The sequence below is a fragment of the Gossypium hirsutum genome, chromosome A13 (genome assembly GCF_007990345.1).
Source record: "Gossypium hirsutum isolate 1008001.06 chromosome A13, Gossypium_hirsutum_v2.1, whole genome shotgun sequence".
Lineage (NCBI taxonomy): Eukaryota > Viridiplantae > Streptophyta > Magnoliopsida > Malvales > Malvaceae > Gossypium > Gossypium hirsutum.
This window is the reverse complement of record NC_053436.1, coordinates 106,308,284-106,316,459: the sequence shown is the minus strand read 5'-3', so window position 1 is coordinate 106,316,459 and position 8,176 is coordinate 106,308,284. Positions and strand designations below refer to the sequence as shown.

At 32.0% G+C, this 8,176-nt stretch overlaps 1 long non-coding RNA gene across 1 annotated transcript; it reads right to left on the bottom strand.

Moving 5' to 3' along the window:
- Positions 1-1,050: 1,050 nt before the first annotated feature.
- LOC121212562 (uncharacterized) lies at positions 1,051-2,608 on the bottom strand. The gene is made up of 3 exons (XR_005907866.1): positions 2,283-2,608; positions 1,997-2,138; positions 1,051-1,719 (listed from the first exon to the last, which is right to left on the bottom strand). It is a non-coding gene; the product is annotated as an uncharacterized lncRNA (long non-coding RNA).
- Positions 2,609-8,176: the final 5,568 nt, after the last annotated feature.

The following is an 8,176-nucleotide window of genomic DNA, read 5'->3' as shown; positions in this document are numbered from 1 at the left end:
GGTAAACAAGGCTTTTTCTGGAAGAGCAGTGATATTAACTGAGATAGATGGTAGGAGCCTGCCTAACCCAGTAAATTCAGATTCAGTCAAGAAGTATTTCGCTTAAGAGGTGAAAACCCACAAAGGGCGCCTTGAGACCAAAGGGGTTTTAAATTGAAAACCCAAAAAGGGCAATTCAAATTTTGACCAAGGATGGGGCATACGGTAGTCTTGCTGTGCTGGAATTAATAAAGAGAAAGTACGCATGTTTTGGGGCATCGACAAAATACGTTAGATCTCCTAGGCATATGATAAGCTCAAAATGGTCTTCAAGAAATTTGTACTGGAAAGCTCGGACGGTGATATCTGGGGCACCTAGTTCACATCTCACCTATGTTGTATTTGTTTTTTTTTCTATTTGTTCTAAGCTATGCTCTCAATAAATTTTCCTTCTTATGGTATTTTCCATCTCTGATTAACGTTTTTTGAGTTATGCTCTCAAATAGTTTCCTGTTAGCCTATTATTATTTTTTTTCTCGAGCATTTTTTGCATTGAACTAACGATTAACGGACTAATAATACTTTCACAAATGAGGTTTTGCATATTACTTTGGAAATTTCTAATGTTGCAAGAATCGAAAACAGGATTATTGTTCAGAACTCCCCAAGTCTAAGGGTTGGAAATATTGAAAAGAGGGGTCTAGTTTAGTGCACTTCTCAGGATTTTGTTTGTCAAAGATAATAAGTAATGTCCACTCAAGTATTAAAAGTGAAATCATGCTTGGAAAAGAGATTAAGATTTTGCATCTGGTCATATTCCCTAGAGAGGGTGTAATAGACCATTTGATTGAAAAAATGGTACAAATCTTATACCCCTGAGTCGCAGTGGAATGGATTTAAGAAGAGGATTTTCTATCAAGAATACCAGTTGAGTAAAGAGGACAGGATTATATGACAGTGATAAAATCTTGATAAATGACGAATAGTAATAACCCAAAAAGGGGATCATTTTCATGACATTCTGCATTCATACAAATGTCATTCGTGACACATTTAGTTAGGAGCATTTGATTCATGTTAATCATGCATCTTAATCGTTTGACGTAAGCATAAACCTCAGGAAATCAATTCTACAGATAGATTCCATAGTGGTCATATAACAAGATTGAAACTACAAGTTGTAAGCAGATCTTATCTTCGCTAAGTAAGAGCAGAGCAGATCAATTTTCGGCAGATCTTATCTTCGCCGAGCAGAAGCGGAGCAGATTCAAGCCACTAGCTTTAATCCCCTAAGCAGTAGGGTAATAGGCTAAAAAATTACAAATCTTATCTCCCTAAGCTGTAATGGAGCAGATCGAAGACAATGAACAGGCTTTAACTCCCTAAGCAGTAGGGTAACAGGCCGAAGATTACAGATCTTATCTTCTTAAGCAGTAGTGGAGCAGATCGAAGACAACAAACCTTATCCCTCTGAAATTGCAGAGAGCAGGTTGAAGTTACAAATTTTATCTCCCTGAAGTCACAGCGAAGCAGATTGAGGATAGCAGATCTTATCTTCCTAAGCAGTAGTGGAGCAGATCGAAGATACCAAACCTTATTTCTCTGAAGTTGCAGAGAGTGAGTTGAAGATACAAACCTTGTGTCCTTAAGCAACAGTGGAACAGGTTGAAGTTACCAGTTATTATCTCCTTCAAGTGCCAATAAAATAGATTGAAGCTACAAATCTCTTCTCTCTGAAACCTATTGGAGTAGATCAAAATGTTAATTTCTATACCCCTGAAGATACAGTGGGATGGAATGTGGTTACTTGAGCAAGATGAGCAACAATGAGTCAGGATTCAGCAAGACCGGGCAAAATTGGCCTTTCTAAAGTCTTTGCTTCGTTCTCGTTACACAACAACGAGTAAAGAGGGGCAGCTGTAAAACCCAATTTTTGCCCGGCCCAAATTACATAAAGCACAAAACCAAGTCCAAAATAGAATTCAACAACAAAAAAAAACAAAAAATAAAAACAGACCCAATTTTGAAGCCCAAATACTTAATCTTAGCCCACAAACCCCAAAACATTTTCAGCCAAAACCCTAGCCTCCAACTGCCTCCATGCTTCCACTACCCAAGTTCTCTGCCCCCATGCCTCCATTCCCACGTTTCGCCTTCACCTGCAGCAAAAAGAGGCAAAAATAGTTAGAATTTAGGCTATAAAGCCATAAGAGTGTAACAATGTTTTTTTTTTGTATTATTCAATAAAAATGCAGATTTGATACAAATAGTGGCATCTAAAAATCAAAGAGCAAGAATTTTACCAAAATACAAGCATTCGAATATAGGGAAATAACCACCAATCAGACAAACAGAAAGCCTACACCATTGATTGAAAGCAAAACAGATCTGGCAAACCGAAAACCACCAAGGTTGTTGTTTGTTTCTTCTTTTTTCATTTTTTTCCCTTTGTGTTTTTGAAACTAACCATTTTGTTGTTCGTTCATCTATTAAAGAGGATAAAAAAGACAAAAAGAACTTATCTTTTTAAACTTCGGTCACTATATGCGGTGACCGGCAATGGTGGTGGTCCGGCAGTGGCTTGATTCTTGGTCATCAAATCCCAGCAAAGAAAAATAAAAGAGCTATGGTTTCTTTTAAAAATGGCAGACTACCATTCAATTTTTTCTTTTCTGTCTTGTTTGGCCTCCTTAGTTTTTTAAATAGCAAATAAAATGGTGTCGTTTGGGAGGGATAGGACCCTTGCTTTTGTGCTTTGAAGGGAATATTTATGCTGCTGATCCTTCCCCTTTACACACATGTCTACTTTGATCCCAATTCATGATTTGTTATTTCTTTGTATTTTATAATTCGCACCCCATGTTTCGCTTTGATTATAATTAAATCCCAAGCTTTTTACTGCTCTAATTTCTTTCAATTTTTTAAAATATTATATTCACCTATTATATTATTCACATTATTATTATTATTTTTTGTTTATTATTTTACACCTGTACATGCTTTTCAATGTTATTCGCACTATTATATTATTATTATTATTTCTATTATTTTTACTATTTATTTTTAGTCATTTAATATTACTTTTTTATACGCATATTATTATTACATTTTTATTATTTTTCTATTAAAACTAATTAATTTGAGTTTTGATTTCATATTATTATATTAATTATTTAATATTATATATTCATTATATTTTTATTAAAGGTTAATTATTTTAAATATGATAATTCTTTTACTTATTATTATATTTATTATATTATATCTATTATTTCTTTTAAAATTATCAAATTGTTTTTACATACTATATTATTATGTTATTTTAGTATAGTTATTATTTTAATTTTCACTTTTATCATTATATTTAATATCGTCATTAATATATATTATTTTATCATTATGTTTTTATTTTACTATTAATATTATTATTGCCATATTTATCATATTTTTATATTTTTATCATTATTATTGCCATTGCTAATTTTCTCTATATTTATTATTTTTTTATTTATATTGATTGAGTTATTAATTGTATTATTATTATGTTGCATATCATTTTTTTCCCTCCCCAAATTTTAATGGTTTTAATTCTTTTATTCCATAATATATTCTCAACTTGTTTTTAACATAAAGACAATTTTCTATACTTAATCGTTTTAAAAAACGTGCCCTACCGTATTGGGTTTATTTTTTTTTATATTCGATTTAAGTATTTTATTCAACATTTTATTCCCAAATAGTTTTTAATAAGGGCAATTTTCTATACTTAATCATTTTAAGAAACGTGCCCTACTGTACTGGGCTTTGTTTTTTATTCGATTTAAGTATTCAAATATCCTTCTTAATCGATTTATTCTCCAATTTTTCTCCTAAACAAAGGCAATTTTCGATATTTGGAAGCTCGGAAAATTGTGCCCTATCATATTGGGTTTCGATTTTTGTTCGATCCAAATATTCAAATATCCTTCTTATTGAATTTCTCCAAGTTTTGAAAAGGGGAGGCAGTGTTCTGTATTTAAAAAATTCGAAAAATCATGCCCTACCGTACTGGTTTGTGGCTTTACGTTTGATTTAAATATCCGAACACCTTTTTTTAAAAAATAAAGTGCACGAATTTTTTTAATAAAAGACAAGCTCATAATCGGGGGTCAAAAACGTTGTGTCCTACCGTACTAGGCGTGACGTTTTACCTTGAAGCGAGATGGTCTTGAACTCATGTTTAATTTACTCAAATGTTTCAAAAAGGAGGATCGTACTTTAAAATATTTTCAAATCTTTAATTTTCGACATTAAGACATAAATTAATCAATAAAGTACCGATTTTGGGCGTATTGGGGGTGCTAATCCTTCTTCATACGTAACTGACTCTCGAGCCTATTTTCTCAAAATTCGTAGACCAAAATGTTTTATAAGATGGCCCAATCACACCACAAAAAGGATTGGTGGCGACAACAACAACAACAATAATAATAATAAAAATAATAATATTTTTGGGATAATAAAATAGCAAAAATGACTAAAAGGGATTAAATTGAACTTGAAACAAATGTTTTGGGGCAAATCTGGAGTAAATAAAAGAGAAAAGGACTAAATTGCATGCGAAAACAAATAAGAGAGACTAGATCGGGTAATAAACCCTCCCTCCAAAACGCCCAGCATCACAAGGGACCTGATTGAAATCCAAGCATAAATCCGGGGCAAAATTAAAAATTCATAAAAACTTAATTGCGAAGTATCAGAAAAGCGGAAGGGCTAAAAGCACAATTAGCCCTTCCAATGAAAAAACACGCGGATCCTGAGCAGAGCGGATCTGGTCTCACGGGTCAGGCATGAAACGACGTCGTTTTGGGCGTTTAAGGTCAGTCTTAAAACGACGTCGTTTTGGTGGCCTATATGAATCTAATTTTTTTAAAAAAATTCATTTCTGCTTTGTTTTTTTTTTAAATTCTTTTTCCTCTTTGCTCTCTGCAGAGGTCCCTGCTCCGGTGAGAAATCCGGCCGATCGCCATCGCCGATCGCCGCAGTGGCCGGAAAATCAAAAAGGTATGTTTTTTTATTCTTTTTTTTATTTCTTGTATTTTGTATATATATATATATATATGTTGCTTTTAAAAAAAGAAAATAAAGGAAATATGTATACGTATATTCAAGGAAAAATCAAATCTTTTTTTTGTATTTCTCCAAAATTGCCGAATCCCTACAAATGATTTTTGTTTGGCTTTTTATAGCCATTTTACATCAATTTTTTATTATTTGCTGTCTTTTCTTCTCTGGTTTTGCAGGTGCAAGTGGTGGTGGGTGGTGGTGGCAAACGGCATGGGGCGGTGGCTAGGCTCTGACAGTGGCTAGGGGGGCTAGGGTTTATTATTTTTTGTTTTATTTTCAGGTTGGGCTATTAGGGTTTTATTTTTGGGCTGCTTGGTTTAGTGGTTAGGTGGGCTGTTTTAGTTTAGTTTGGGTTTGATCTGTTTGGGTTAGTTGGGTTTTGGGTGTGGGTTTTATGTATGAGGTCAAAATTGGCCTACAACATACTTAAATAACATTAAGATAGATGTAATTTAACAAGCAAATGCCTCTAAATTAGTAACAAAATTAACAATAAAATAAGAGTTATACAATATCCAAACAATAATAATAAAATAGTAGCAAAATAGTGAGAAAATAACGGTTTTGCACTGTGACTGAAATTTAAGGTGCCTTCTTTGTATCCTAAGAAGCGCTTATTAGTTGCATTGGCATGGTCCATTTCTTCAAGCTGAGCCTTGATGGTCCTTGCTTTATTTTGCACTATGACAATGTCGTCGTTGATTTTGTTTCCCAAGCAGTGTCATCGAAATTGCTGTTTGCAACCTATACCTTGAAATTTGCGGCTGCTTGCTGTCTTACTCTCGTATTAACAAACAAAAACAAATGAAAAGAGTCCTCTGGTGTCGTCATTGGTTGGAGAGCTCACCGGAGGAGGCCGGATGTTAGCCTAGCAACAATGTAGAAGTAAGGCGACTAGGGTAGGAAAAAGGAAAATAAGTAAAGAAAAAGGGGAAAATGAAAATGGAAATAAAAAGAAAAAAATGTACAAAAAACAATCCACGTGATGCAGTGTAATTCGTTAACGTTGTCACGTCATTAAAAAAACTAATGATATTAGAGAAAATTTTGACATAAGAAATTCGATTATCAATCTAGAACAAAAAATCTTAAATATTAAATTGAGAGAAGTGGACAAGTTTAAATATTAATTTTATATTTAAGCCTATATTCTATTAGCTTTAAATAAGTATTTAAATATTTAATTTGCATTCAAATAACCTTTATCCTTCAATATGTAATTAAATAAGTTGTTAATTTTAAATTATACTAGAATATGCCCTTAAATTAATATTTTGTTTGAGATATACCAAAACAAATAACAAGAGGTTGCTAATATTTCATTTGAAATATACATACAAATTACAAATGCTTCTTAAGTAGAATAAGTGAATTTGGATAGGCAATGCGTTTATTTGGGGTTAGTGTAAAAACAACGATGATGGTGAAATTAGTTACTGTAGATTGAAACAAAAAGTAAACTAAACATATCGACCACACCCCACCACCCATCCAAACTAGACCTGCTCATGGGTCGGGAGGCCCGGCCCCGCCCGAAGGCCCGCCCGAAATGTGGGAGGGTTTGGACAAAAATATAGGCCCGAAAAATGGGCTTGGAAAAAAATATTGGCCTGTTTAAAAAATGGGCCGGGCCTCGGGTAAGGCATTTTTGCCCGAGCCCGGCCCGAATTCACTAAAGACGAAAAAAATCTGATTTTTTTAATGTTATTTTCTTGTTGTTTTCTCCTTATTTTTGCTACAAATTTACTATTATGTTGCTACTATTTTGTTGTTATTGTTTAGATATTGTATAAAACTTATTTTATTGTTAATTTTGTTATTATTTGAAAGGCATTTGTTAATTTTGTTATTATTTTAGAGGCATTTGCTTGTTAAGTTGCATCTATCTTAGTGTTATTCAAGTCTACATATTTTTTAAAATTTATTTTCAATTTGTTGGGAAATATTTATTTTGATGTTTTTAGTATTTTTAATGTATTATATATATTTAAAAATAATATAAAAATAATATAAAAATTAATATGGGCTGGCCGGGCCGGGCCCGGGTTTTAGTATTTTTATCCGGGTCGGGCTTGGGCAAAATTTTAGGCCCATTTTCTAGGCCCGGCCTGGCCCGAGCCCAATGAACGGACCTAATTTTTTAGTTGAGCCCGGTCCGGCCCGGCCCATGATCACCTCTAATCCAAACCCACCCTAAAATAATGATTCTAAATTATGAATTTAAATTCTAAGAAAAATGTGAATTATGTGACAAAACATATACATATACAAACTAATATTCATTTTATTTCTACATTTTACTTAATTATGTAATACATATAGAAACTTAAGAAAATTTGAATATTTAAAAAAAAGTAAAAAAAAAACATTGTTGATAATTGAACTTCTATTTTTCTTTTATATTTTCGCTTGATAAAGTTTTTATCGATGAATCATGGAATTAAAAATAGTAACATCAATAAAATTAATTATTGTAACAATAAAAACATGGAATTAAAACTGAATTTCATAGTAATAGTAGTGAAGTGAAGAATAGTGGAAAGATAAATTAAAGATATTTTCTTAATTTATTAAAGATATTTTCTTAATTTAGATAATCTTATCAACTACCTTTTGCATTTTAAAAAAAATTATGGTAATTAGCTATTTATTAACAGCACACACATTATTGGGAAGATGATAGTGTCATGCTAGTCATTTAGAAAGATACAATAAGTCGATAAAGATTTAAAATTTTTGATGCGTGTGTACTTGTTACGTGTGAATTTTAATTTAGTTAATTTGTATTTAGTAAATTAAAAAAGAGCGTTAATTTGTATTTAGTAAACTGAAAAAGGGCGTAAAAAGACCCCTCCAATCTCTTTCAATTTTGAAATTAAACAAATTTGTGTCAATTTTGAAAGTGAGCAACTAATCAATTCTATATAATTTTAATTGGTATAATAACAATTTTAACTTTCAATATTTATATATTTTCGTTATTTTGACCTCAACTCTAAAAATCTCAACAAAATCAACCTTAACATTGATACATTTACACAAATGTTGCAGAATAAATTTGTTAAATTAGGACCAAATTGACATAACATGT